The following is a 7,718-nucleotide window of genomic DNA, read 5'->3' as shown; positions in this document are numbered from 1 at the left end:
CTACAATTTTCTATATCCATATTCCACATCTAATTAGTAAAATCTCTCTGTTTGTGAAATAGAAATGTACCCAGTATGGAAAAAAATTATATATGTTTGTTCTTCCTTTCAAGTAGAAAAAAATCATCAGCTGAGTCTCAGGCATGTTTGAAAAGGCATTATATAACTTATCAATCTTTTTACCTCTCCTGATTTTTGTTTGAAATAAATGAATGAGGTCTGTGACTGCAGAAACATGTTGAAAAATCAGAAAACAGACAATAGAATTGCAAACTCATGCCTGGCATCTGTGAGGCACTAAATCTGTGCTATCAAAATATTAAATTATTTTGCGCTAGTACTGTTAGATGTAGCCATCAATTGGTTCACATGATTTTCCCTCTAGAGCACATGGTTATCAAATTTTAAGTAGTAACAAATGTATTTATTGATACATTAATACTTTGCTTATATTTATTGCCTTGATGTTATGCCTACACCAAAACTAAGAGCCAAACTGTCAAATAATCAGACTTCTTAGGACAGAATTTGTCAATCTTCCAAAAAGCAAATTAATTTGTAAATTTGAACCTGAATGAAGTAAGAATAATTTACCTTTACTTAGCCATTTGATAAACATATTTATATTTCATCACTTTCCTCCAAATCTACCAGAATACTAGAATGCTTAACAACATTGATAAATATCTACAGTTAATAATTACAAACAAGAGTTTCTAATATTGTCAGAAATTTTGACAATCAACTCTTATATTTTGAAATCTGTTCAAGTAAACCTATATGTTCAGAGGGAAGATACTATAGACAAATATTAGTTGACAAATATATGAGATACATTGCCTATATTATGTCAAATCTGATCACAAAATAACTGGTGTAAATTCATTATACTTGAGCTGCATACATGGAATATCAAATATATGTAAAAATTACTTTTGTTGTAAAAATGAAAGAAGTCTCCAAAACCAATAACAAACTGCATGTACCAAATACAGCTCATTGTTAAGCTTATGGTGAAGGGTGCATCCTGATATCAAAGATGTGTGTGTGTGAATGTGTGTGTCTTTGTGTAATTTTACTCAGCTTCAATTCAGCTTTTGAAAATAAATGGCTTGAAATGGAAGTCACCTAGTCTTGATGCATTTCTCTCTTAGTTAAAAGAAGTTCAATGTGAACAGCCTTGTGGAACACTGGTAGACGCACAACAACATCAATTTCACTAACACTGTTTCCCTCTCTACTCTGCTATCTCTTGCATTTAGCTTTCAACTTATAATTGTTGCATGATAAAAAAAGAAAAAAATGTCCACTGCAGCTTCTACCATTATTTCAACATTCTGTATCAGTGCAAATTAGAAAGTGGCAGACAAAATTGCCTACATTACTCTTCCCCCATCTAAAAAAATGTTTTGTGTACAATCCAGACACTGTATAAGTAAGGGAAAATCAAATTCACCTGTAAATTAATTTTACCAAATCTCCCCATGATATGGTAACTGATAGCCTATATATTGTTAGGTAAATAATCAGTTTGAGTCTTTCCTTACCACCCACTTAATTAAGATTTCAAGCTTTTGATGATGCTCTTCTTCTTTGTCCTTTGAGCCACTCATCTCCCATTATCCCTCTTCTTCCCACATCATTCAATTTTTCTTTGCAATCTTCTTAATGCATTATCTCCATATAATTGTTTGCAACATCTCAGGACAATTTTCAACTTTATTCTCTATCAACACTCCTTTGGTGAAATCTAATCTGATAAGCTTAGCTACTACCAGAGAGGAACATATTTTTCTCTGGGTTTTCTTGGTGGCTCAGTGGTAAGAAATTTGCCTGCCAATTCAGAAGATCCTAGGAAATCCCATGGACAGAGGGGCCTGTTGGTCTACATTCCATGGAGTTGCAAAAGGGTTGAAAATTACATAGTGACTAAGCAATATCAACATTTTTCTCTGCCTTCTAGGGTGCTTTTGGCTGGTTTAAAAATTAAATTGGTATGAGACATATCAGGTTTCCCAGGTGGCGCAGTGGTAAAGAATCCAATTGCCAAGGCAGGCGATACAAGAGACTCAGGTTTGATCCCTGGGCAGGGAAGATACCCTGGAGTAAGAAATGGCAACTGACTCCAGTATTCTGGCCTGGAAAATTCCATGGACTGAGGAGCCTGAAGGGCTACAGTCCATGTGGTTGCAAAGAGTCGGACATGACTTGAGCACACACACAGCAGCATTGTGTTCTAAAAATGCTAGTACTTGATATTGCTAATATTTAAAATTTTTGTGTGTTCCTCTATATCATTTTTTAATTGAATTTACCTCAAAGAATGATGAAATTGATCATCTTCTATGTGCTGACTGGCCATTCATAAATCATCTATCATGAAATATCTTCAGTCCTTTTGTCCTTTTTTTTTTTTTTTTTTTGCTTCCATTTGTTACAGGAGGCAGGTGTCTAGGAATGAGCAGAGAAATGGAGGCAGGGCCAAATGGTAGGAAATGACTTGTATTGTAAACAATGGGGGTCCATAGGCAGACAAAAGAACCTCAAGATTGACAGGAAACCACAAATTTTGAGTGATCAGCTTCCAGCTAGCAGGCAAAGATGGTGGGGAAAGCTGGAAATCTCCTCTGTCAGAATACAACCTGTTGCTCATTATGGATCCACTGGAGAAGGGAATAACAAACCACTTCAGCATTCTTGCCTTGAGAACCCCATGAACAGTATGAAAAGGCAAAAAGATGTGACACTGAAAGATGAGCCCCCAAGTCAGTAGGTGTACAATATGCTACTGTAGAAGAGTAGAGAAATACCTTCAGAAGGAATGAAGAGGCTGAGTGAAAGGGGAAACAGCCCAATTGTGGATGTGTCTGGTGGTGAAAATAAAGTCTGATGCTGTAAAGAACAATATTGACAGGAATTTGGAATGTTAGGACCATGAATCAAAGTAAACTGGAAGTAGTCAGCCAGGAGATTGTAAAAGCAAACATCAACACTTTAGAAATCAATGAGCTAAAATGGACAAGAATGGGTGAATTTAATTCAGCTGGCCATTATATCTCCTAGAGTGGGTAAGAAACCCTTAGAAGAAATGGAGTAGCCCTCATAGTAAACAGAAGAATCTGAGACTCAGTATTTGGGTGCAGTCTCAAAAATGACAGAATGATCTCAGTCCATTTCCAAGACAGCCATTCAATGTCACAGTAATCAAAGTCTATGCCCCAAACACTAGTGATAAAGAAGCTGAAGCTGATCAGTTCTATGAAGACCTACAAGACCTTCTAGAACTAACTACTATATATATATATATATATACCTTTTTCATCATAGGGGACTGGAATGCAAAAGTAGGAAGTCAAAAGATACCTGGAATGACTGACTAGTTTGGCCTTGGAGTACAAAATGAAGCAGGGCAAAGTTTAATAGAGTTTTGCCAATAGAGTTAATAGAGTTTGCTGGTCATAGCAAACGTAGCAAAATGAAAGTGAAAGGAAAGTGAAGTCACCCAGTCATGTCTGACTCTTTGCTACCCATGGACTGTAGCCTACCAGGCTCCTCCGTCCATGGGATTTTTCAGGCAAGAATATTGGACTGGGTTGCCATTCCCTTCTCCAGGAGATCTTCCCAACCCAGGGATTGAACACAGGTCTCCCACACTGTAGGCAGACACTTTACCATAGCAAACATTCTTCCAGCTACTCAGAAGCTGACTCTATACATGGACACCATCAGATGGTCAATACTAAAATCAAACTGATTACATTCTTTGCAGCCAAAGATGGAGAAGCTGTATACAGTCAGCCAAAATAAGACTGGGAACTGGCTGTGGCTCAGATCATGAACTCCTTATTGTCAAATTCAGACTTAAATTGAAGAAGCAGGGAAAAAAACTAGGCCATTCAGGTATGACCTAAATCAAACCCCCTATGATTATACAGTGAAACTGACAAGTAGATTCAAAGGATTACATCTGACAGAAAGAGTGCCTGAAGAACCATGGACGAAGGTTTATAACATCATACAGTATGCAGTGATCAAAACTATCCCCCCAAAAAATGCAAAAAAGAAAAATGATTGTCTGAGGAAGCCTTACAAATAGCTGAGAAAAGAAGAGAAGCGAAAAGCAAAGGAAAAAAAGAAAGATATAAGCATTTGAATGCAGAGTTCCAAACAATAGCAAGGAGAGATAAGAAAGCATTTTCAAGTGAACAATGCAAAGAAATAGAGGAAAACAATAGAATCGGAAAGACTAGAGATCTCTTCAAGAAAATTAAGATACCAAGGGAACATTTCATGCAAAAATGAACAGAATAAAGAACAGAAAAGATATGGACCTAACAGCAGCAGAAGATATTAAGAAGAGGTGGCAAGAATATACAGAAGAACTATACAAAAAAGGTCTTCATGATCCATATAACCATGATGGTATGATCACTCACCTAAAACCAGACATTGAGGAGTGTGAAGTGAAGTGGAATTTAGGAAGCATCACTATGAACAAAGCTAACAGAGACAATGGAATTCCAGCTGAACTATTTAAAATCTGAAAAGATGAAGTTATGAAAGTGCTGCACTCAATATGCCAGCAAATTTGAAAGACTCAGCAGTGGCCACAGGACTGGAAAAGTCCAATTTTAATTCCAATCCCCAAAAAAGAGCAATGCCAAAAAGTTCAGTTCAATTCAGTTGCTCAGTCGTGTCACATTTTTTGCGACTCCATGGACTGCAGCACACCATGCTTCCCTGTCCATCACCAGCTTCCAGACCTTGCTCAAACTCATGTCTGGAACCTGATGTGAAGAATGTTAAAACTACCACACAATTGCACTCATGTCACATGCCAGCCTAGTAATACTCAAAATCCTTCAAGCTAGGATGACCTAAATCAAATCCCCTATGATTATACAGTGAAACTGACAAATAGATTCAAAGGATTACATCTGATAGACAGAGTGCCTGAAGAACCATGGACGAAGGTTTATAACATCAATCAGTATGCAGTGATCAAAACTATCCCAAAGAAATGTAAAAAAGAAAAATGATTGTCTGAGGAAGCCTTACAAATAGCTGAGAAAAGAAGAGAAGCAAAAAGCAAAACTGAGAACTTCCAGATGTATAAGCTGGATTGAGAAAAGGCAGGGGAACCAGAGTCAAATTGCCAAAATCTGTTGGATCATATAAAAAGCAAGAGAATTCCAGAAAAACATCTACTTCTGCTTCATTGACAATGCTAAAGCCTTTGACTGTGTGGATCACAACAAACTCTAGGAAATTCTTAATGAGATGGGAATACTTGACCACCTTACATGTCTCCTAAGAAACCTGAATGCAGGTCAAGAAGAAACAGTTAGAACTGAACATGGAACAATGAACTATTCAAAATTGGGAAAGTGTCACATCAAGGCTGTATATTGTCACCCTTATATGCAGAGTACATCATGAGAAATGCCAGGGTGGATGAAGCTCAAGCTGGAATCAAGATTGGTGAGAGAAATATTTATAACCTCAGATATGCAAATGACACCACCTTAATGGCAGAATGCAAAATGGAACTAAAGAGCCTTTTGATGAAAATGAAAAAGGAGAGTGAAAAAACTGGTTTAAAACTCATATTCAAAAAACTAAGATCATGGCATCCAGTCCTGATGTTGAAAGAGTGGAAACAATGACAGACTATTTGGGGGGGCTCCAGAATCACTGTAGATGGTGACTGTTGCCATAAAATTAAAGTCACTCCTTGGAAGAAAAGCTATAACAATCCTATACAGTGTATGAAAAAGCAGAGACATCACTTAGCCGACAAAGGTCTGTATATTCAAAGCTATAGTTTTTCCAGTAGTCATGTATGGATGTGAGAGCTGGACCGTAAAAAGAGCTGAACTCTGAAGAATTGATGCCTTTGAACTATAGTGCTGAAAAAGACTCTTGAGAATCCCTTGGACAACAAGGATATCAAATTAGTCATTCCTAAAGGAAACCAACCCTGAATACTCATTGGAAGAACTGATACCACACCTAAAGCTTCAATACTTGGGCCATCTGATGGGAAGAGCCGAAGTATTGGAAAAAGACCCTGTTGCTGGGAAGCATTGAAGGCAGGAGGAGAAGGGGGCAACATAGAATGAGATAGTTGGATTGACATGAGTTTGAGTGAACTCAGGGAAATAGTGAAGAACAGGAAAGACTGGCGTGCTGCAATTCACGGGGTCACAAAGAGTCAGACTGGACTAAGTTATTGAAGTACAACAACAACAATAAAATTACCCTTACGCCTGTCAGGGGAGTTTGTAATTTCCTCAGTTCTGTCTTGTCACAACAGAAATTTGAAGTGATGGACCAGTATTACAGCCCTCGGATGGAGCAGTGTTACAGCCCTTGGATGGATCAGTGTTACAGCTCCGTGTTACAGCTCAGTTATATTTAGAAAGTAAAGGAAAATACATCCTCAAGGCGTGAGGGCATGCTGACCCAAAAGACATGAAGAGAAGAGAGGTCCCAGGCCCTTTGGCTCCTCTTTTCATATGTTTTTTCTCCTCCCCCGGGCCTGCCCTAAGTAAATTGGGCTAGCCAGGAGTGTTATTTGTTCTACCTGAGGTCCTTACTCTGATCCTTGGACCTTCCTTTGTTCCCTTTTCATGGGCTTTTCCCTTCCTTGTCTTTTAGCTACCACTGTTCTGGACTCCTTTTTCCTATTCTAACTACACCTAAGAAGTAACTATCATACACTGATGCCATGGCCCTTCTGATCTAAGATAAATAAGGACAACAATCCCTTCTCCCCTCAGGAAATTAGAGCTAGAATGAAAAATTAGGGAATACTGTTATGCCCAAGTCACGAAATCTCCCAATGACCACCAGGGAGCCTATATCCGATGCAAAAGCAAGAGAGTTTTTATTACCAAGCTCGAGCTGGGGCTCCCACCAACGCAGCAGCTATAGGGAGGAGCCCTGAGCTCTGGGTTACATTGCTTATATAGGGTATTCTCGTGCGAAAAATTCGAAAACTGGGAGTCTCCCAGTCTGATTGGTCACCTTCTGGTGAAGGATTAGATGTTGAGTTCTGATTGGTTCTTGTTTCCCAGGCTGGCCACGGGTGCTGATTGGTTCGCAGGTGGTGGGGTGAGGTCAGGGGATTTCCAAAGGCTCTTGGATTTCCAAAGGCTCTTTTCCCAGAACCTTACAAAATGGAGTAGCTTAGATTCTTCAATACAACCCCAAACTCTTACTTCCCCAGTGAATATTTTACCCCTGTATTTTTATGCTCTTTGTAACCAGCTCCCAAAGAAACCTAGGGCAGCAACTCCTCACCTGTCTGCTCTCCCTCTGAGAGAATGTCCTTGCTTAAATAAATTTTTATTTTATTTTATTAACCTCTCTGCTTCATCTTTGGTTTATTTTGCAATGAAGTAAGAACTTTAAATTCACCAGGAACATATTTATATCATTGAATTGTAAAATATTTTTAAGTATAATATTTTGAACCAAAGTACCTTGTTCAAAGTACCTCTGTGGCTGACCTGTTTGTTTTCTAACAAGTGTATCTTGATGAACAGTTTTTCAGCTTGATAAAATTTATCATTAAAAAAAATTATGATCAGTGGCTCTTTAGGTGTGTACTTTCTGAGAACTCATTGTGTTGTGAAATGAAATATTTTCTGCTATACCAGTAAACAAGCCATATTACAGTCATCAGGAATTCCAGTCTTTCAAATGCAAAATTA

The sequence above is a fragment of the Oryx dammah genome, unplaced genomic scaffold, assembly GCF_014754425.2.
Source record: "Oryx dammah isolate SB20612 unplaced genomic scaffold, SCBI_Odam_1.1 HiC_scaffold_5, whole genome shotgun sequence".
Taxonomy (NCBI): Eukaryota; Metazoa; Chordata; class Mammalia; order Artiodactyla; family Bovidae; genus Oryx; species Oryx dammah.
The sequence above is the reverse complement of the archived record's forward strand: the minus strand, read 5'-3'. Positions refer to the sequence as shown.